The sequence below is a fragment of the Apis cerana genome, linkage group LG5, assembly GCF_029169275.1.
Source record: "Apis cerana isolate GH-2021 linkage group LG5, AcerK_1.0, whole genome shotgun sequence".
Classification (NCBI taxonomy): domain Eukaryota; kingdom Metazoa; phylum Arthropoda; class Insecta; order Hymenoptera; family Apidae; genus Apis; species Apis cerana.
The window spans coordinates 5,968,518-5,992,546 of NC_083856.1; the positions used below are offsets into that span (position 1 = coordinate 5,968,518).

General features: G+C 36.7%; 1 protein-coding gene and 1 long non-coding RNA gene across 7 annotated transcripts in view; one reads left to right on the forward strand and one right to left on the reverse strand.

Annotated features, from left to right (window-relative positions):
* LOC114577355 (uncharacterized) overlaps positions 1-24,029 on the forward strand; it is a 96,527-nt gene that overhangs the window by 68,551 nt on the left and 3,947 nt on the right. For 2 of the 6 annotated variants that reach the window (XR_009829634.1, XR_009829636.1), the window contains exons 3-6: positions 1,638-1,730; positions 2,595-2,829; positions 13,522-16,279; positions 17,185-21,698. This is a non-coding gene — a long non-coding RNA (uncharacterized LOC114577355). Of the gene's footprint in view, positions 1-1,637; positions 1,731-2,594; positions 2,830-13,521; positions 16,280-17,184; positions 21,699-24,029 lie in introns of those variants that run through there. The other 4 variants (XR_003697371.2, XR_009829635.1, XR_009829637.1 and 1 more) reach the window with 4 other exon arrangements.
* Positions 1-24,029, reverse strand: part of LOC107996525 (neural cell adhesion molecule 1-like) — a 245,986-nt gene that overhangs the window by 66,796 nt on the left and 155,161 nt on the right. The gene's annotated exons all lie outside the window — the stretch shown is intronic.

A 24,029-nucleotide genomic window follows, 5' to 3' on the forward strand; every position in this document is an offset into this window, starting at 1 on the left:
ACTGTGCTTCAATTAATTATTTGAAGCGAGATATCGTGCTGGAAGGCGCGTTTACTCTGTTTCATCAACACCGGTTACACTTTTACTCGCTTTTTAATCAATTCCAAGACAACTGATTTAATTCCATTCAGCTCTTTCCTTTCAACGAATTATAATTAGTCGAAGGGATGAAATTCAATCGGGCGAATGGAATTCAATCAATTCTGAACTCAGTTTATTGAAACTGTTTTCCCGGAAATATTTTCTACGAAATTCCGAGAAACACAGATTTCTATCGAGATGTACAATTTAAATTTTGCGATTATGCTATTATAGAATTCAACCTTTTCTGCTTTTTTCGTTAATGATTTAATTTTTTGTTTTTGAAAATTATTGAAATATTACGTTTTTTTTTCAATCGATGCAAAGTGTTCGTATTAAAAATTTGTAAATATATTTTTCAGAGGAGATTAAAGTTGTAAGAATATATGAAATATCGTAAAGAATAGAAATTGAAATTAAAATTTCGAAATTCTTAATTCGACTTTAATATGTATTTTATTTTTTAAAAAATGAAATGGAAGAGAAGGAAAAATAGAAAAAATAAGGTATTCTGAGGTGTAATTTAATTGAAATGTATATTTTAATTCTTAGAAGGAATAACTTTAACCAAACAAAAGTGAAAAAAAAGTGTTTTTCAAAATAACAGTGTTCTGTTTACCCGGTTAATACTTGTTTGGCACTGAACTACAAAGTTCTCATTGCGAAATAATTTCATTATATCATCCTTGGGGAATATCAACCAATCTTTCCACGATTGTCAAACGATTCATTCGCGTGAATCGTGGCCTCGAGCCTTTCGCGCAAAATAATTCCATGCCATCATCTCCATTCGTTTACACGCATTCCTCTTTTGTATCCATTTTTAGAGGAAGCTGGTTTTTTCCTTCGTTGAGACAAGTGAATTAATTTCGTAATTCACGTAAAAAAAAGAAGAGAAAGGTTTTATAAGATATTAAAAAAAGAAGAAAATATTATCATCCTTTTTTTACAAATCGTCAAAATTTTTATTCGAATTTATTCGATTTGTATTTGTAGGATCAATTAATAGTATAATCGAAAAGATGTATGATTATTCTTATGAATAATTAATTAGCTATTGATTAATTTTTTGAATAGTTTCTTCATTATGGAGATACAAATTGTGAAATTTATGTAATTAATGTAATTTGATATAATATCTCGAATAGAATTCAACACAATTCGTTTGTTTCATGATGATTAAAAATTAGAAGGATTTTTATTAATAATTCTAAAATGGATCACTGCCAATTTCTTCGATGTCATCCTTCGTAATGAAGAAACAAATCGTAAAATATAATTGATTATTTGATATTTATCAATATGTCGAAGAAAAAAGTGAACAGAATAAAATATACCTACTACTCTCACAAATAATTCAAAATTAACCATTAACTTTTAACAGCTTCGTTAATATCGTCCATCAAATACATTTGATTATTGATATTATAATATCTCAAACAGAATTTACAATCGCGTTTACACGATAATGAAACGGAACCAGAAATATTTATCATTTTTATGAATAATTCGATGTTGGCCATTATAGTTAATGGAACAATCCTTCTTTTTTTCAGAATTACAAATGTGATACCACAAGCATCCCGAGGATTAGAATTACATCCCAAGGAATGTCGATGTTCTGTAGACGTCTATAACGATAAAAACAGGTTGGGAACCCTTACCTAAACCCATTGAGGGATTCGCGATCGCGTTTCCCTCTTTGAACCGCGTCGTTACCTTTCTCTCCCCGTGACTTTCGTTTCCCTCCTGTCTCTGTTCCATCCATCCCCCTTTCATAAACATCGAATAAAAAGCCGTAAAAAAAAACAAACTTAAGATAACCACACAAACCATTCCATTCAACAGTTGTTCGCAAAAATTCGAGCATCGTTTAAAACAATTTTGGTATTCGATATACATTGATTTGAACTACATTTGGCCGTGCATTTACGTGCTTCGGCTCGGTGAATGAATTAATTGACCTGAAATTGTTGAAACAAACGATTAACTCAGCGGTCTGGTTTGTTTGATGTGGCGTGTCCGTAAATGCAATAAATTTCTTAAACGAATTAAAAAAGAATGGCGTGCATGGTTCTGGATTAATGGAGCGTTGACGCGGCTATAATCCGATCATCACGGTGTATCAGAAATAAAAGAAATTTTGAAATAACGGGAGAAGATACAAATATAAACTTTATCCCTCCTCCCAATATTAACCACGATATATTTTAATCAACGACATCATCGATTTTAATTAATCAAAATTGCAACACGAATAACAAAAAGAAAGAATTAGAGATCAGAATTAGAATGTTTAATTAAATTTCACCACAGATTCACACCATAATTTGATCCAATCAACAATTCCCTGATATACAACCTTTCCCTTCCTACATCAAATACATCCAAACTCATCCTCTTCTTCTCATTTTATCCTCGAAACACCAATCATAAAAGGTTCCTTTCCCCGAAGTATAAAATCTCTCTCTCTCTTTTTCGAGCCTTCTCCATAAATTTCTTTCCTTCTACAGGGAGATCCTCGAACATAATTCAGCTGTGGTTTGTCCGATGGTTTCGAGGCCTCTCGACCTCGAAGCGCTCGTTCATCTCGCAGCTCGTAGTTGCACGAAAAGCCGAGATGACATCTCGCGTATCAACGAGGCCGGTCGTAGCCACGGCGTCACGCTGTTTGTCATATCGCGGGAAACGTGTGCATAAACGGGTGTCGTGGCGGCAGCCAGAAGCGCACCGAATCGATAATATCAGGTGGGTGAGAGGGGGAGGGAGAGAAAGGGAGAGAGGAGCAATATGCCGGGCAATAGGGTCGTGGCACGCGATTTTATCGCGTCAAACGAGCACTTTGGTGATTAACGCTGGCCTTGGTTGAAGGGCAGGTGTTGGATCGTGAAGATGAGTGTTTGGAGACGATTCCCGGGCAAATTATAGGGTTGTTGGTCCTCGGCAATGGCGGATGATTTGAGAGATCCCTAGAATGGATGGTCGTTGGTTACGATGTTGACGATCTTTGGAGAATGTTGCGAGATTATTATTTTGCATTGGAATGGAAATGATTATTGGAAATAATAAATATTGGGACGGGAAATTTCAATAAACACATTTTTGTGTAGATTTAAAGAAATATAAAATTATATATAATTATCATATGAAATCGGGAAATTGAAACGAAAACTTTGAAATTGAAATAATGATCGAAATAGTGTTCTTTCGCGTTCGAATTTATCGCAGAAATTTTAACGAGATTTTATATGAATATTCATAATCGGTTATTTGAAGGAAAGAAATAGAGTAATCGACAATTAATTACGAAGACGTAACAGGTGAGAAATTTCGATTGACAAAATGAAATTGACAAAATGTTTTTTCCTTTATTTGCAAACTGGATTATTTTCTATATAAAACATTTCAAAAAGTTTATAATATTTGGAGAGACAGGGGGCGAGATCGGTTAAGTCGGCCACGAGATATAATGGTATAATGGTGGAATGAATTTTCGAAAAGTGGATTTACGTGTTTCGACAGAAATTATTCAACGTGTCAGAAACCACGAGGGGAACGAACGAATCGCGCAAAAATGACAGGTACGTGTTTTCCAACCGGTTCCAACCGGTTCGCGTATATCGACGAGATATAATACAATTAATCGAATCGCGATGAATCTTCATTGTGTATCGAAACGAAAATCGGAAATTTTAAGAGCGATTATCAGTCGGGTTTCAGGTATAAGCGTTGAAACTCGATATGGTTCGTATCAGTCGTTATCGAATTTATCGTGAAATTTATAATCTATAGAAAAATCGAAATACCAATTGTACATAACGTTGTTGCACGATGACCATTGACGTTGATATTTTCGATTTCATTCTTTCGAATGATAGCTCGATACGTAGGTAACGTTTAATTCCCTCGTAAAATGGAGGATTTCCATAAATTTTTTTCTCATCCCTCTGTTTATTCAACCTGTACCACGATAAAACAAGATCGTTCCGATATATAAATTACGCTCGATCCACACGTTATTCTATTACGTTCCATCATTGCGATTGGCTCTTTAAAAAGAGTAAAATTTGATGTATCACGTATTCGTTATCGATATTAGTAATTCAGTTTCGGATAAATGGGATTGCGCTGGAAATTTCATCCGTAAATAGGTCAACTTTATTTATTAACTATATATATCGAATATTAAAATATTTGAAATATAGGGATTTTTGGAAAATTGGATTGACGTTATTACGAAAATTTCTGCTAATTCTTTATTTTCTTTTTTTTTTTCGAATGAAAAATGAGATATATTTTCATTTACGAAAAAAAAAAAAAAACGATTTTTAGATAAACGCCCGCGGTTATATTTTAGATAATATAATCGCGAATCGAAGATTAGAAGAATTTTACCCTTTGCCAGGGAAATTTTGCCAAAAGGTTTAACGAAGCGTCGTCACCGATACGGGAAATAAGCAAACGACAATTCGTTTGAAACGGACACAAGAGAGTAAGTGTACACGAAGTTTCCCTCCGCCAAAGTAAATTGATTCCTCAATTTGCACAGTCTATACTAAGTCTAATTGTTTTCTAACACATTTCCGTACCTACGTCTTTTGAAACGCATCGAACCATTTGACGAACAATGAAATCATTTCCTGGTAATAGTTTCTCGTTAAATCATATATTTTACAAAAACATAATCTACCCAAAAAAATAATTGTCACAAACTAAATAGAAGTCACGTCACGTTCTCGTATTACTATTGCATCGCTATGAGACAAGTTTCAAGCATAACTTTCATAATTGAATGAAATATTTCAATGGATGTGTCCAAATCCATTTTGCTGCAACAAACGAAATAATATAACTATAATTATAATTCGTATTGAAAAAATTCACAGACCGCCACTCGATTTTTTTACTTCGTTGCGTTAATTAAAACTTATTTATTTTCACTCATCATCGTTATTAATGAGAACACCCATATAACGTGTAATAACGCGAGAACTATGCGTGCATATATTGTTCGCGCTGACGAAAAAAGTCGCACCTCCGGCATTTCATCGGCGAATGGCAGGAATAAATCGTGTAGCGAAATTGAATCACGGTGAATTGGACGCGGAGCGGATCGAGGACGACACGCGAGCGAGTAGAAGCCGGTTTATTCGGATATGAGCAATAACAGCGCATTTCCATGGCGCGCTTCCATTCTGAGCAAGCTTTGCTATCATTTTAAATCGGATTTCGCGTATCCACGACCATGTCGCGGAAAGGGAGCGCAAATATCATTCGAGGAGGATCGGATTCTCGTGGAGCCACCGTCCGATACCGGCTTATTTCCCTTTTTATTCCCGCCACGCGCCATTCCCCGCGATAAGCCTGGATCATACGCTCCCCTCTCCCCTTCCCCTCGATCAACCATGATAATTTTACGACTTTCTTCACTTCTTTCACGAATCCCGCGGAGGACGACGCGCAAGTAGAAAGTGATGATTAAAAATTGGAAGAGTTGTTTGTTAAAGACGAAGTTAAAGATGGAGAGGATTTTTTAATTTAATGATTTTTGAATGAGCCTCAAATGGTAGGGCGGGTTAAAGTTAAAGTGCATTTGTAGTGAATATCGTCGAAATTGGAAGAGTTTATATGTGAGAGTATAAATGAAGATATCGTAAAATGTATTCAGTTTTTTTTTTATTACAATTAATGCAATCGTTAAAGAGATATTTAGCTTATCAATATCATTTAAATATATCGTTTCATACTTTCCATGACGTTTAAAACTTGACCGCGTACAATTTCGAGTTTCGCATTGTGCATTAACGAGCAGAGTGGAAGGAAAATTTGGTTAGCAACGAGAGTGGAAAGGAAACTACGGGAAACTTCTTGTCCCGTTCTGAATAGTTACCGTGATTGTACGTACGTACGTGGACTCTCGCAATTATAAATTTCTTTCTCACAATATCAAATAGAATCGAATGATTTCCATAGATTGAACAAACTCGCTAAGATAATTAGAAGGAAGGATTTAATCCGAAGGGGGTATCGATCGTATCTTCGAATTTCCGTTACAACGTCGATCGGCGAGAAAGAACTTAAAGTAAATTAAATTTGCATTCGTTTGAAAAAAAGGATCTCGTTTTTTTGCGGATTACCATTTACTAGTGTTCTCTTTAAACAAGAAAGAACTTTAAACGTTACCCCAATTACCTCAATTCTCGGTTTATAATTAAGAAAATTTCTTATAATAAGATATAAATTCCGTATGAAATAATTTTTTTGTATTAAATATATATACATGAAAAAGAAAATTAATTATATGGATATTGAATAAGAATGTGTACGTTATTTTCTTACGCGATTTTATAAAGCGTGAGATTTTTATGACTGAAAGAGAATTTTATAAAGAAAAATATCGAGAGGATTGATAGAGAGAGAAATCAAATCCATTGAAAAAATCCTTGACGATATTCGAAATTTGGATTTATTCGATCGAAAGGAGATGCGTGGGTGGTATGATTGAATATAAATTTTTCTTTTTAGAATTCGTCTTACAATCTTACTATAATTATACATAACTATAACTTTAATTTTGTTTCAATTTGAAAAATTAAAAAAAAACGATAAACTTAAAAAGTACAAATTTTTAAAAAATAAATATATCCAATGTATTCGACGACAATAAATATACAATTAATCACGGAAGTAATAAAATTCTTGGAAATGAAACGATTTTAAAATCTATCCAAAGAAATACCAACAATCGTCGACCGCGCGATGTCAACACACCGAATTCCTTCGCAATAACCTCAGTTCGCCGCGAGCCTTCGTTCCACGCGTATTAAATTTTGCGTCGCTCGTAATCGAATTTCGATTAATTTTGCATTAAAGTTTTTATCGTGGGTAGATAAAAAACGACGCGCGGTTCTGTGTTTCGTATACAATAACGAATAAGATGTACAATTCGATGTGATATTTTTTTTCATACGCGTTGCTCGAACTTGTTTGTTAATTTGTTTATCGGTACCTTCGAAGTACACGCGATTGGCTAGTGTTTATTAGTTAACAAAATCGAAACGAAAGTTTTTCCAAAGTTTTTGAAAATATCGCTTGAAATTAGAAAGAAATTTCCGATGTTCCACGTTTTTATGGGACACCCTCGCATACAAATTAATTCTCTTCTTATCTGTAGACATACCAAGGTCCTCGCGGTACCAGAGCACAAGGTGCGAAAGATACGTATGATTAGCGACCTGCTAGTGCCAATTACCTCAATTCTCGATTTATAATTAAGAAAATTTCGCTTGCACGGATACGAGAAAAAACGAAATAAAAGTTAAACCCGACGAATAAAAGATTCCATTGCACGCAAACGTTTCCCCTTCCTCGATCGAACAATAAACATTTTTATCGCCGCGCAACTCGCGTTCACGTTATTGTTAAAAGGCTAGAGTAAATCGTCGAACGAGATATACTCCCCAAACATATAACAACCGCGCTCCAGATTCGAACTTATGAATTTGCCCGGTTTCATTTGACCAAGTAAATCCCCGGTATTCGAACGTTTACGCCGACATTAATAGTTTTCGCTAATGCTGCGTTCGTGATATTCCGTATATATCCGCGGCCAACGATTTGATATTCGATCTTACTCGCGGGGGAGGGGGTGTACGTTACGAACGTTATTACTATTAAATTACTAGCCATGCTCGAAAAAGTCTGGATACTCGTGAGTATCCGCGAGATCGATATATCGGCCGATATAATGGCGGCAACATGTCCGGCTTTATTATGTAATGAATATTTAATAACATTCGAATATCGAAGGGAGCACGGTGTTGCGCCACCGTGTATCGGAAAGGGGGAGGAGGGAGTTGGAGAGCGCAGATTTCCAGAACGATTTAATTAAGCGATCTCCTATCTCGGTCTACTTTCACATAAATTATCGTTGCCGAATTTTCTCGTTAATCCATAATAAATAGCGCGCGCGAAACAAATAACGGTATTTTCCTCGATTAGCCTCGAGTGTTGCGGCCAACGCGTTTCATCGAAATTAGCCGACGAATTTTCGGATGGTTTGAAACAGGCTCGAGGATTCCCTTGATTTTTATCCTGTATCGATATTATTCTTTTCGTTGTTTGTTTCTTCTTCCTTTGTCGGAATTTCGATTAAATTTATCGATTACGTTTCAAAAAAATACGATAAACGATCTTTTCAATCCTCCAGTTTATAAATATATACTCGTTTCGCTCGAAATAAATTAACTCTCGAATCCACTTCATCGTTTCCATCTCCTTGGAACTGATGACTGAGTAATCGACGAACATCAGGCTTAGAATCTTGAGACTCGAGCCAAGAGAAGTGAATCGCTCGATCGAAGGAGCTAGAGTCGCGGATACGTTTGACGTATTGTTGACCGCTTAATTAGAGGAATAATTGAACTGTCGAATATAATCAGAAACTGGAGGATGGAGGGGGAGGGCAGAGAAACCGGTTATTATTTCGGAAATTACGGGACCGGAAGTTTTAATTGGTTAATTACGATATACCGTGGACGGATCCCGGTTTGGGGATCGAACGAACGAACGTTGCCCACCATTGTACACGAGTACAGTATCGATCCGCGTCCTCTCTCTCTCTCCTGCATTCCTCGATGCCAACCCGACCGTGCAACCGTTCCCACCGAGCACGGCTCATTTTTTCCTCGAATGAAACTAATTTTGCGGGACGTTGGCGCTCAAACTTCCACCCGTACCTCCGTCCAAGACAGTTTTTCCGGCTATACGCCACGCCACTTCCGCTCTCCCTCTCTCTCTCTCTCTTTCTTCTTCTCTTTTATTTCCAAAGGTTATAAGAAACGGCCATGAAAAAGACGTTAAGGGATGGTTATTATCCGTTGCCATTGTTGCGTCTGTTATTTCGCGGTTATATCTCGAGCCTCGTCTCGAGTAATTTCGACGGAGCGGAGTGAAAATGTTTAAGCATCGAGGAGACGATGAGATTTTTTTCTTTTTGGCGAACGAAATTTGGCGAATCGAGATAAGTTTGGTGGAAAGAGGAAGTTGAAGTTGAGCGTTATTCGCTTCAAGAGATTCCGAATCTTCAATTCGATTTTTATACAAACGTGAAAATCGTTCGAAGAAAGTTAACTTAGATTCTGAATCTGCAAAGAATATAATTGAAGAAGAAGGATGAAAAATATAAATTGCCGCGAGAATTTGTAAATATTTTTTCCTGATCTTTTTTAACTGAGAGTAATAAAAAAAAAATGTGCAAAAGGGGAAGAGATCCTATGTACTTATGGACGAATGATTACTTAGAATCTGCAATTAACGAAGGGTCACAGAATGTCGAGGGCTGAGAATACAGAGAAAGAAAGAAAAATAACGTTTTCAAAGAATTAAGAGTAAGAGCTCTGACAATGAAAGCTTCGTATATCCTCGCCGATTTTAATGAAAGCAGCGTAGCACATCCATAATTGCAGCTACACATATTGCACTGTTCTTCTTCTGTAAGAATGGTACCCAAACGAGCAGACTGGAACTCCACGTACTGGTAAATCTAACGGTACCACGGATAAAATAACTGCGATATTTCTTCCCGATTTAATTATCATTTATCGCCTCGTATCAACGTTAACGCGAAATCGAAACTTTGGTCCGGCAAACCGACCGTTTCTGCGACATAATTTTCATTCGAAATCCGCCCGAAAGTTGGGCAAATTTTGGGAGAAAGATAACGCGACGATGGAATGCAATTTTCAGATTCTTGCTCCATCCCTGTTACGTAAACCTTAACAACTAACGTACCAACTTGATATTCCATAGACAACCGACGCTCAATACGATATTTATCTCTCGTTTTCGGATTTATCCTCCGCGATACCGTACCGGTGATGCATTTTTAAAGTAACTCCTCTGTATCACTTCTTCCCTCCCTTCCTCCCTCCCGTGTTTGATGGCTCAACTCGCATAAAACGTCCGCGTTTCGCAATATTTTATGCGAATTTCTCGAGCTTATTCTCGAGTATCGCGACTAACAGATCGAAGTATTTTAGCAAGTCGAGGGAAGCTGGCTGGCTTTCTCCAATCGTTCATCTCGCGTTTTAATATCTGTACGTCGCGTGGAAATCACGATTCAATTCGTGAAAAGCAAAACAACGGATCGAGGAATATTTTCAATATCTTTATAAGGAGGCGATTATATAAACGAAGCGAGAATTAAAAATTTTGGAGGAAAAAAGGGGAGGGAGGGAAGGATTGGTCATAAATTTTGAGAATTCGAGGATATATCGAGAATTCATTCGATTCGTCTTCCAATCATCCTGGCAGAGACGATTTCATTCTGCTGATCCTCTCGAGCGATTCTCTCGGATAGATTCCTATATTCTTCGGCTTGAATATCCCTCCTATTCGAGATCTAATAGTTCCTTAACCCCTTGTTCGAATCGCTGAAACGGGATTATTCGGGAACGGGGTCGCTATTCAGAGAAGGTATAAAATACAGAGGGTGGTAAATCACGTTTTACGTCCGTTCCCCGCGAAGCCTGTGAAACCGTGAGACATTTCGAGTTAAATAGTATTCTCTGTTAATCAACATATATTTTCGCAATGAATGGCATTGTCTTTCGTGTTATTTATTCGCAAAGATTTTGCAGAGAATTTTGGAAGGAGAGGGAGATCTTTTTTTCAAAATGTTCTTTATATTTGCCATCTATTGTAATTATTATTGTGTTATTCTTTCTTTTTTCCTTTCTTTTTTTATTACTTGTATATAAAACAACAAATCAATATTTAATAGGAACGAAAATACAAGGAAAAATAATATTAAAATTTCGTCAAATATTTCGAAACACATATATATATTAGATAAAAGATGCTAATTAAGAAGGGCAAATTACGATCTCTTTCTCGAAAAACTTCTTAATTGTGAAGAATTTCTCTTCTTCCAACAGGAGTAACTTTTTCCAAGATAAATCTGAGAAAACGTTAAATATGAGGGGGAGGAGAAAAAATCTCTCTCTTTCTCGTTAATCGATTTCGATCGAACGTTTCCGCCCCTCGAAGATAAATATTTTTCTTTCGTGAGATATAGAGCTGGTGAGGACGGGGAGAGACAAAGAGAGAGAGAGATCGTGTTCTCAGGTGCTCTCCACAAACTCCTTTGTGCAGAAATGTCCCTTTGTTCTCGTATTCGTACGATGCAACGAAGTTCAAAAGGGGGATTCTCGCAATTCGCCGTGCAATTCATTGTGCCTGGAATAATCCCGTTGCGAAGACGCTCCGATTCACTCGCCACCACTCCTCCTGGCTTCCCGTTGATACGGAATTTATATTTCATGCGCCGTTGTCCGCGGTTTCGATGTTTCATCGGCATCCATTAATCCTCGAATTCAGTTGGCCGCGATTGTTTTGAGCGTATACCACGCGACATGCTTTATGAGTCTATTTTTCCTCGTTGGGAATATTCGTGGAAACTAGGAACATCAAGTTTCAAGAGCTTCCCTCGGAAAGATAACGATGCAAAGAATGATGGAAGAAGATGAATGAGAGAAAGAACGATAGAAAATGAGAGAGAGAGAGAGAGAGAGAGAGAGAAAGATTTGTATATTTACGAAGAAATTCTCATCGCTGTGATTTCTATCATTTACAAACACTTGTTTGTTTTCTTCGATTTTTGAAGTTGAAGTATTTTTAATGCATCAAGAGCTCCACTATTCCTCCCCTTTCTCTTTGAACCGATAACAAATTTACATTGCACTTCTCTGTTTGAGAATTTAGAAAATCTACATTCAACCATGTGTACGGAGAAGCTGTATGCATATATATTTTAAATAAGAATTCTGGTCGTTTTTCCTCTCTTTCGATTTTTTTTTTTTTTGAGAAGTGTACATATTCATTCTTTGTTCTCACTGTTTCCTGTGGAAACAGAAATTTTTGGAGCTATTTTAAAAGATTTAAAAATTCTCAGTTTCACGGAGAAAGAATATGAATTTTTTTTCTTTCTCTCTTTTTTCTTTGTTTGATTTATTTTTATATAAGACCAATTTTACACACGGTTTTATGAAAATAGCTGCAAGAATGTAGAAGTGGATGAAAATACTTGAAAATATATATACCGTATATATAACAACAACACTACTAGGGGAAGAAAATTTTCTTGATGTTCTATAAGTTTTTTTCTTCAACTATTTTCTTCTTTTAAAAACAAAGATTTTAGAAATTTTTTACTACACAAATATATTACACTTTTTCACTATAGTATCGTAGTTGCGAAAAATTCACTAAAAACTGGAAGAAAAATTTCATAAAATTTACGAGGAATCGAACCTAAGTCCACAGCCATGGCAAGCGAGAACTCTATCTACAGCTCCACTAACGCCATATGTATTTTCGACTTTCGTTTTCCTTACATAAGCCATACGTGCACGGAATAACTCGGCAAATAACGTCTCATGTTCAACTTGTAACGCACGTATACCGCTAACCCTGGAAAAACAGATGTAGGCGATAAAACGAAACTAACAACGAGACAGAATATTCGGTGAAATTCCATGTTCCGAAGGTTTCACCACGTTTCACGCAACACGTCCGCACGCTTGCGTTCCGCTTCGTCGAGATTACGTTTCTAACTTTCTTACGTGGATTTCGCCACGATATAGAGCCTCAGTTGCAATCTTCTTACTCCTCCATTCTTTTTTTTTTTTTTCTTTTCTCTTCTGAAAAAGGGGGATTATTATGGGCAAAAGTTATAGTTGGAAAGCGGGTACGTGGCAACGGTATTAACGGGATTTCCACTCGTAATTAGTCGAGAGTTTTCGTTGCTTCCGTGAAAACACGGAACTGTTGACCGTATTGAATGCGTGCATACGAGGCATCTCTCGTATATAGGTGACAAAGCATTGGAGAGGTAGGCGAGGTATGAAAATGCAGCCAGAGAAAAGCCGATTCTAAGCCAATACCGGTGTCGTGTCCATGGAAACGGCTGCTTCCTGTTTCGCTCCGCGTTTCCTCTACTCCTTCCACGTTAAGCTCCATTCACACCGTTACCCGGTGATTCACTAGCCGTGGCGCTGGTATCGCGTTAATAAGCTCACCCTTAAATATGCAACCTGACGTGCCATCGCTTCGTATCTCGTTATACGATCTCGACCGAAACGTTGCGTTCGCACTTGTATGGAACCGTTGAATTTTCGTGCAACGTTGGCAAAGATATATATTTTATATGTAAAATGGATATTTTAGGATGCCGTTATTTTATTACACGATATCTTCGACTCTATATCTCTAAAATTTATTTCGTCCTTCTAAATCTAAATAATAGTCGTGGTGAATTGTATTCCAACGATATTTTATAAAATTCTATATTTCTCCAAACTTTGGATTTGTTTGATTATTATTGATCAACGCGTGATTTCTTATTTTTCATTTCATTAATACTGTAATTAATTGTTGCAGGGGCCAGGAGACGCTTAACGAGAAACGCGTTATCGGGAAAATTAGAAAGAGATCGAGGAAATTAATTTTAATAAGAATTGAATTATACTGTGTATATTTTTCAACCAGTTTGACCATTAAAATTGCGCGTGCAAATAACGAAGAGGACTTTCTCTCGGGACAGCCGTATAGACACTCGTTAGTTTCTTTGAACGTGGAGAAATTAAGAGACTCAAAAAGTGGCCGAGGGGAAAGAAAATGCGTGCAAAGATGAGGTAGGTCAGGTGAAATTACCATTTAATCCGCGAAGAACGAGTCACGTTTTGAATACCTTGGGGGAAAAAACACGCGTATTCAGATGGTTCGAATGAGAGGCGGAGGAAAAGCATCGAGGTTCCGCTTTAATTATAAAAATTACTCGGACGAATAGAAGTGGAATGAAAAAAAAAAAAAAAATATCCGGATATTTTCACGGAGCATATAGCATCCCGCGCGACTGATTTTATCAACACGTTTAATCGCACGCTTAATTGTTTACATTTTACAGGTATCAATGTATGCACACGCGCATTTTTATTTTATTCGCACGCTGAATATTTGATGTTTGATCTGCCGTTTCTGCTAATTTAACGTTTGATTTCTGCTACGTTTTTTTTTTCCATTTTAACTCGACGAGATTGGTTATAGATTTTACGGTACGGCGAACGATAGTTTTGGCACGAATTTACGAAATTAATTGTCAGATTTCTGTTAATCCATTGGTTTCGGTGGTTGTTCGGTGAATGTTCAACCGCGAGCAGCTTGGTTTCGAGGGGTTTCAGACTCGTGAAATTGGATCGTGTCTTTGCAAGATGATCGTGATATATAATTAGGGTATGTTCATGATTATCATCTTCCATAATTAATTTCGCGGAGATAAATAATGTTTAATTTTTTTTTAATAGATGACAAAATTTTCATTCATATACATTGAAATAGAAAATGAAAAAATTTTCATTATTATATCGAATAAATATTTATAGATTGCACAATAAAATAAATATTTCCTAAGACAAAATCTTCTCACTTTTATTAAAAATAGTGAAATTCGATTATCACACACGAAGATGGAATTTTGGCAAATGTAATATCCAGTGAATCTTAAATATATATATATGTATAAAAGAATAAGCATAAAATGATTTAGATTATATAAAAAAAAGTATACAAAATTTCAAACGAATCTCTATCTCCATAATCACAGAACACGTACCTCTCTTCACGACCGATAATTATCCGCAATATGGAGAGATATCGAATCAAAGCAAACGGGGCATAGTCGTAATGAAAGGGTTAAATTTAGTTCACTCGAACTGTCCTCTGGAACTTATCATTTCCAGAAGCTTCAAGTTTCCACGCCCGTGAATAAAGGTCAACCCACCACGACCATTGCACCCCAAGCAATTTCTCCTGTTATCGACGTTAATAACGTGCAATCTACTGTCTACCGTGAATCGAGTTATTTCGTTATCGATTTCTCGATATAATAAATAGATAGTTTATATTTTCCAACGTATTTTTAGAACGCGTTTCACGCTCACCCATAAAAGTATTCGAGGAATGTGTGATCGCGAAAAAGGTGGACCCTGTATATTTTCCGTGTACCGCGAGCTGAAAGAGCAGTTTGTCCTTTTCGCCTTCGCAATAACGCGAAATGAAAGAAGCCAGACGGCGGGGGAGCGCAGTTGGAACGGGCGCGGTAAGTGCTCCTTTTTGCGGTGATTCTTCTTCGGGTGTCAAATTTTCTTTCTACTCCCTTCTTCTCTCGGGACACGGTTGAAATTGTCGTATCGATCGATCGGGATACGATCAAGGAGATGAGGATGAAGCAAGATATTAGTAACCGAGGAAATATTATTACAAAGTTAAATATTTAATTTAATATTCTCGAATATTTGGGATTAAAATTAAAATTTTTCGAAGAGAAATTTTGTTAAATATTGATAATACGCAGGGAGTAAAATGGTATCGCGAATTGATAAAGAAGAAAGATTAGAAAGATTGGATATTCCTTGGAAAAAAATTCCTCATTCAAATGCTGATCTTTTCCTGATAAATAAACGATATCACAAGATTTTCGAAGAGGACAGAGCCGAATAAACATCTCGAGATCGCAGAGAAATTTAACACAGGCGCGATAATACGGCCGATTATTCAGCTAATTAAAATCAAACACAGTCAATCGCGAACAATCGACTGGTCGGATTACAATTCGTCTAATTAAATCATCAATTTGTAACGTTATCGCACCGTTCATCAATCCAGATTGAAACAAACATCGGCCGATTAACTCGTCCCAAAGGCACCGTTTTGTAAAGGATCAACGAATTTGACCAATGTGCAATAACTTAATATCTTTGAATGACGAGAAACACGTTCTTACCACGTTCATTTTCGTTATTTGCCATCCATTCAACGTTGTGGCTCGACATTGTGGAGAGACAAATCATCGAACGAACGAAGACGAGTTATTATCGTTGCTCGATGAAGGGATTGGAAAAATGTCTTGGCAAACTATTCGGCCGACCGGTTCAATATTGACGTTTACCGTATAATCGCTTTTAACTTTGCGTCGAGAACAAAGGAGAGGCGCAGATCGACCAGATCAGGCCCATGATTCCGCTCGTTGCCAATTCGATCTTAGCCAGATTCACGGCTGTTCGAGCGGAGAGAGATCCAGAGTAGGAGGAGAGTGTCTCAATATTCGTGGCAATTGTCCTATCTACACGGTGCTTCAGAAGTGAGTAGCTCAACTTTGGTTCATTCTATTAATCGTGGAAGACATTATTTTTAGAAATAGATGTAATTTAAGTTGATCGTACATTTCATCTATCAATCCTCTCCGACTCGTGTACACTTCTTAAAAGAAATCGCGCATATAATTGAAAATACATATATTGAATTAATATACAATCCATCTCAACTTCAACTTTGAAGAAACCAATGAATTATTTAATGTACGTATAAAGATTTAATTAAAAGACACATTGTTTCGATTGTCGAGATAAAACATTTCGAATTGTTGTTTATTTTAAAGATCAGCGTTTTTTTAAAACTTCATGTATATATTTTCTCCTTGTCGAGGGGTACCACTTTGATCTCGAGTCAGATGTGTTCTGCTACATCTTTTTCGTGTCTCATCTCCTCGAGCGTCCATTCGATTACATTACCTTTAAGCGTGACAAGAGAGGGGGAGGTTTCTCTCTCGCTTTGCGATACACCTTGTCACGCGGTTGTTCGCAGACTTTTCGCCCTCTCACGGGGGTTGGTTGGCCCGGAACGCATCGAGTGCTTTCGTAGCTAGTTTAATACTAGGTTTACTATCGGAGCTATCTGGTAGAATGTCTGGAATCAGCGATTCTCGTCGTGGAGAAGAATTGCTTTCCTAAGAGAGAGAGTCATTTTGCTCTTAGTTCTTTTTCTTTTTTCTTTCAGAATAGCTTTTCGTATTTGGTCGGTTGGGTTAGGTTTAACTTAGTTGTAAAGTTCTCTTTTTTTGGAGATGTTTTATTGTTGTTAGATAGCAATTTTTAGTATTTACAGATTTTAATATTAAGAATATTTTCTGAAATATCGTTACTATTGTTAATTATTTATTCGATAATATAATCATATCGTGTATTAATTCTCTTGAATTTTTTTTAGATGGATGGCGAAGTATTTTTTTAACGTTATTACGTAAAGATTATTCCATGGATTTTTCTTATATGGAAGAAAAAAATTGAATATCACAGAAAAAAAAAAAAGAAAATTTGAATATCAAAAAAAGGACTCCCAAGAAAAGTATGGATTAAAAGCTTAAAAGCTTGAAATTAGTACGTGTTTCACGAACGAAAGGATTTAAAAAGAAAATCAAATTAAAATTTCGTTGCTATGGAAAGTTGCTTATTTAATTTTTTAATTAAGAAGATTATGAGAATTAATTAAAATTAGCAAAGGAATCAGTAAGTTTAATTTTTGTAAAATGATACCAAATTTTTTTGCAGTTGCTGGATTTTCCTAAGATTTTGAGTTCTTTGAATGGCAAAGTACTTTGAAAGATTTCTTTCAAATGTTCGATCGTGATAGGGATGTCTCATGATTGATGTAGCTTTTTCAAGCACAACTTTTAGCACAAGTAAAAAGTTCTCAACGCTTCAAGGATCAAAAATATCTTATAAAATTCTCGGTGAATTTTCTTTTTTCTTTTTCACCCCTCCGTTTAATCTAGAGGAGCTTTTCATTAAGAAACTTTTTTATCAATCGAAGTCCATTTAATCGAAACTTTAAAATATTTATATCGTACAAACATCGAATTTTTATTAAAAACTTGTAACAATTCCTAATCAATCGAACGAGTCCAATAAAAAGTTTGAGAAACTTGGTAACAATTTTCTTGGAAGAATTCTAATAAAAAAATTCAAGATCAATTGATCTTTCTATTTCCCTCTTTATTGAAAATAAATTTTCTTCCTCCTCCAAGCAAGACACGTCCACAGAGAATTCCAAGAATTCGAATAAGAATAGAGGAGGAAAACTCGTCTCGAAAAACCTAATTTCTAAACGAGATTCGAGAATTCTGAATCGCTCGATTTGCAATCAAGAACTCTAATCACCATCCTATCAAACTTCTTCGTTCGAGTACTTCTATTTCTCGGATCCCCCTGTCATCCTCTCGCTACGAACTTTCCAGATAGGCTATCTCCTTCTCCGCGTTAATTTCGTTCCGCTACGCATCCTCAAACCGAGCCATCCTGCCTCCATCAATTTCTTCCTCCCTCTCTATCGCTGTTGAACACCCGTCCACGGAATATTTACCCGCGTAATTAATCGATGGGAAGAGAGAGCAGAATGGAAAGGAAGATTACGAGTCGAAGGAAAGTATATTTCATAGATCTCGTTACTCACGGCCAAATGAAATTACGAGGGCTGGTTTGAAACAGGGCATCTCGCCCGGAGATTTTTCTCGCTGGGCAGCCACCAGTTTTAATGCCGGGTGATCAGCGACTCGAAATGGATTTGCGAACGCCGTAAATTCAATGGCCGAAGAGAAAGAGAGAGAAAGAGAGGGAGGGTAAGAAGAGAGAGAGCGATCGTTGTAACGAGCTGGAAAAACTTGGAGGAGAGCGTAAGTTCGGATTATCTGGATGGGTCCAATTTCAATACAATGCTCTCGCCTTTCTTAATGCCCCTTCAACGGCCAACTTTCTCTCGAGTGGAAGAGGGAATGGAAACGCGGAGATTACGGCCGGCATCTTTTTCCGCTCGAAAATACGCGAACGAAAGCGATTACACGGTAATCCGTGCCCTCGTTTAGCCCTCTGTTCGATAAAGAACCGGTTATTGGAAGCGTGCAATTTTATTATACGTATATTAAATATCTCTCATGGAATAGTTTTCGACGATAGTTGGATATGGATTGGTTGGAGGACGAGAAAGATGAGAAACGAATATGTAGAAAGTCGAAACACAAATCGAATATTGGAATAATATCACCAGTATCAATATTTTTGAAACATTTATATCTTTTCCATATATTATTTATATATATGGAAGAAAAATTTTTTTTTGATGTTATTAATAATTCTTACATTGGTTACAGGTATGTGGATTCATAAAGTATGCATATGGGAAATACCTAGAATTCGTGAAAATTTTATTTCCTATGGAATGAATTTTTAGAGAGGAACAACGATAGTGAGAGTGCATATCTAGGATTAGAGCGAAATGCCTATGAATTTATTATTCTATTGATATACTGTTCGTCCAAATTTTTCTATCAATTTCCAAAGGACGAGCATAGATTCTGAAAACTTTTAACGATTCTAACAATCTTCAGTTAAAATCATTAATCGAATAGATATTCCTAAATGAAAATTATTAGAGGATAAACTATAACAAGTGTTGTAACAAATCTAAATCTCGATTTTTCGAATCAAAAATATTGATGTTAAAATTGAATCTGATTAGAAATTTAAAGGATTATGAATATTAAGAAAAATTTTAATACGATTAATATCTGAATCAAAATTAATTTCAGATCCTCGATCCCAGAAGCAAAAATTTCATTAAAGCAAAAACCGATTCGCCTCATCGTCCCACTATTATTATCTTTCACAAGTATTTACACAGCTCGACACCGTTTCACCGTGCCGAATTACGGTGGATTGTATCGAAAGTTTAATAACAAACGGGGCCATTCGTCGACGAGGTGTACACGCATGATCGCGGGCATATTGCACGCGGTACGCACACTGAGGGATTGTGTCGGGCAGCTGGACGTCGTCGATGGTTGATCGATCGCCTCGAACGAGAGAGCCCTGGACGCTCCGATGGCCAGCCATCGCGTTTCATTTTACCGGTCGCCGCCGCCACCGCATTTAATTTATTCCCGCGCTTCCGTTTCTCCATCCAACCCCGCCGGATTTCGACGTTGATGCATGCACTGTCCGCTTACTCGGTAATCTTGAGCTTTGTCGCTTTGGTCGAGGCTTGATTGAGCCGCTCTTGCCCTTGTAGCCGATCATGCCTGTGGAAATTGTGCTGTGACCATTTCAACGGTGGATGGATGATAATTGAGACGATTTTTGATTATTATTATTATTATTGTTATTATGAATTAAGAATTATCAATTTTTGTTTGATACTTTATCATATTATATCGGATAAAATGATACAGGAGAATCGAAAGTTTAATCGAACGAAAATAAAAGTATCAGGGTTGTCTAGAGTTCCCTAGAATAGATAAAATCCACTAGGATTTTTCTTTTCGTTTCCCAATCACTCGTCTTTGTGTAGTTTCGATTAAACGTACGAACTCTTCCCCATTGATCCATCATTATTATTCCATCGAATAAGTAAATTGAAATCGGATTCATCGAAATATTCTTAAATTTACCGAACCGTGAAACACCCGCCCGCCAGTATCATATGTCAATCCCTTAACGATCGAGTGGCTCACTTTTTCGACCAATCCTGTTCACGATTGCTTCGTTATCTGCGCGTAACAACACAATACGGTTGCCGATTAGACAAACGAGAGCAATATAAGCGGAAACAACGACAAATCGCAGCTTTTTCGACCAGTGTTCGATTCGTTACTCGTTCCGCCGGCCATTTTTGTGCGCGTTCGCGCGCAATACCTTTGCCCAGTGACATCTGACAAATCCCCTTGTGACATTTTGTCGTCATTTTCATCTCGATCCCAAATAAATCCCCCTCTCTCCCCCCAAAAAAACATCTCCACGTTGTTACCGTCGAATCTTTACCGCTAGTCTCGTTCTTCCCTCTTGTTTCCCCGCCACGAAGAAAGACGAAATTTTCCTTATAAGTTTTCGAGAATATGAAAACTTTTCTTGAACCGTGTTCTGTTTTTTCTTTTTCTTTTTTTACATGGACTCGTATAAGTTGGAAAGAAGAAATGCCCGGTTTGGGCGATCCAGTATGTTGATCCAGTAAAAAGTTTGACGGAGAACAGCTGGTACATTCTTGTTCCCTTGACGAGCTCGTGGCATTGCGGATTTGTTTAATCCGACGTGCGGTATTTTTATCCGAGTTATTTTTTCCTTTCTTATTTATTCCGCGAGAAATTTCGGTAAATAAAACTTTTTAATTTTTCTGCGAATACACGTTTTTTTCATAAATGATCGTGATAAAGAAAATTTTCATCTTCCTCTTGCGTTTCTTAATAATGAAAAATCGATGTTTCATTTTATGCAGGTACAAGGGGATTATATATAAATATAAATTTAATTTAGAATTTAATTTCCTATGATTAATTGATCATTAGAGTGTTTCAAATAATTTAGAATTAATAAAATTGTTGTTATTATGCAAACGAATTTTAAATGTCAATTTTGTTTTAAATGCAAGCGAAAATAGAGAATTAGGAGCGAATCAGCAGCCAATATTATTACTGAGAATGTCTCCGACACGTCCAAACAATTACTAGTAGAACAAGACCGTAATTGTTTCCGTGTGCCTATTACAAGGGATCTAATTAAGAAACGCCTAATAAACGTCAGACGTACCACAAACACCTGATAACCAGCCAATGTAATAAGAAGATATTGAACCAGCCTGGTCACTTGTTAATCCTCCCCGTGTTTATCTTTTTATATCCCATTGTGCAACATTTTCTTTGTTTAGAAATTAAATTTTAGATCTTTAGAAGGATCGATTTGAAATATTGAACCTCGAATTTCCATTTCCTTGCACGCCACAAACAAATTACGCATGGTTTATTAATTCAGCAAAGTATTGGCAGCCACGCAAAGTTCTATCGAACTCTTGGCGAAATAATAACACGATCGCCTACAACGAACCTTTATCCGTCGAAAAGCAAACCGAACTGTTTCACCCTAATAAACTTTTCCGCCCGTTGATTTACGTTCAACTGGAACCCGGTTAAAACCGGATGGGATTAGCAAACGAGCGTAAAACTTGGAAACGAGAGGCGTCTCGCGCGATTCAGCATTGAATTCGAAGGTTTCGCAAGGATGTTTCGATATGACAGGGCAAAGTGAACCCTCCCCCTTCGACAAATCTGCGGATTCTGTGTCAGGTTTATTCGTGAGGAAGATCTGCCCTTCATGTGATGCCTCCAAGCGACGTGTACGGTGGTGTTCAGTTTACAGGCAAGCTTTAAGGCTTTGGAATCGAGTCGTTGGATGCGCGAGTGTGCAATGATACACTCTCTGGTTAATAAGTTAGAGAGATGAACGATTTGAATAGGCGATATATATTCCGCGAAAGTAGTTTGAGGAGAAGATCGAGATGACTCTTAGGTTTGAAAATTAAATGTATGGAATAACGAAGATTTTTTTAAAAAGAAAGTATATTTAATGGATATCTTTATATTACTTTCAAGATCTGAAAATTGTCGAATAAATTAGGTACCAGAGATCTGTGACATCTTTTTGGAAAGTTATCGCGAATATGAGATATTTTTAAGGATTAATATCGAGACAGACAAGTTTCAAGATCGTTGAATGCACAAAGTAACAAAGAGAATTTCATATTTGAGAATTTCTATAGTTTTATCGATCGTGCTTTATTTTCGAGAAATGGTTAGAATTGTGATGGATATATGTATATCGTACCAGATAACGAATGCTTTGAAAGTTAACTGGAATTGAGAATTGAAACAATATGTATTTTTTTTCTTTTTTTTTTTGTGAAAGCTTGTCTCTTTTGTCGAACGTTTGTTTCTATATTGGACAATGAATATGTATATGTGAAAAAACGATTGGAGTTTAGATGCGACGGTTTTACGATGTTAAAGGAAAGAACTTACAAATTTCTGCGCTAACAATGGCCGGTTCTCGGGTTTGGGAGCGCAGTCAGCGATCGAATAAATAGATTTAACGATACCACTACACGTCTCGAACAAAGGTATTTTAAAGCTTTATCGTGTGCTGCCTTGTATCCGTATCCGTGATACAATGCCTTCAACTTGAAAGATTTTACCTCCTAATCTCGCGTCAAAGAATACATTTTCTTGATCAGTTTTTTTAAATTTCGAAAATTTTTTTCCTTCTTTGATTTAAATTTTAAACAAGAAATTATTCTCCTTAAAATATTTTGAAACATCACATGAGAAGTTTGAACTTTTATTCCCGATATTCGAAAAATTACAAAGTCAAAAGTAGACGCCTCTCTATATTTTATATTCTTTAACAAATTTAACGTTGAAAATGAAAGAAAAATGAAATAAAAAAAATATGATAGCCTAAGAAAATATTTTTTAAAATTATTATCCGATGAAACATTGTCGCACGGATAAACTAAATTGATCAATCAATAATACAATTTGAAAAGAAAAAAAGAAATAAACGAATCACGTCGAGAGATTCCACCAATCGAACGTAAAAATAATCATAAAATACGTATCGACAAAGCTCCTTTGTCGAACAGGAAGAACAGGAGGATGAAAATAATGGGCCGCCATTATTCAAACGCCCCGACTTAGAATATACAATATCCAAGGTGTACTTTGGCCATTCAGCGTTGACACGATATCACCGTCAACGCGTGACACAACATTGAACGCGCATTGACCGTGTAAACCGTAACGGCTGTAAGCCCTAGCTGTAATTCAACGAGACGTTAACCGCGAAAGGTAAGGTTGGAACAAGAGAACGGGGCAAAATCCCCAGCGGATGAACGCGTGTTTAAAGCCAAGGATATTCGTAATAATTCGAAATCGAAATCGGTGTTCTCGTTATTGCGGGATTAATGCCAATATTACGGATGTTCAACGGCAACGCTATATTCGAATATCGGTTAATTGTTACGTGTTACGCGATATTATATACGCATATATCGAGTGCAACGTAAACTCCCACTTCTGAGAGATTACGATAAATCCTCAACTATTTCCAATCCTCCTTTAGCTTTCCACCTTGATCACGCGCTTTCGTTTCGTTTCGTGAATTTCCCGTCGTGTATTCCAGTTTAGATTATTTTCGAATTGTTTCGTATCTGGTCTCTTTTGGAAATTTTACTCGGTA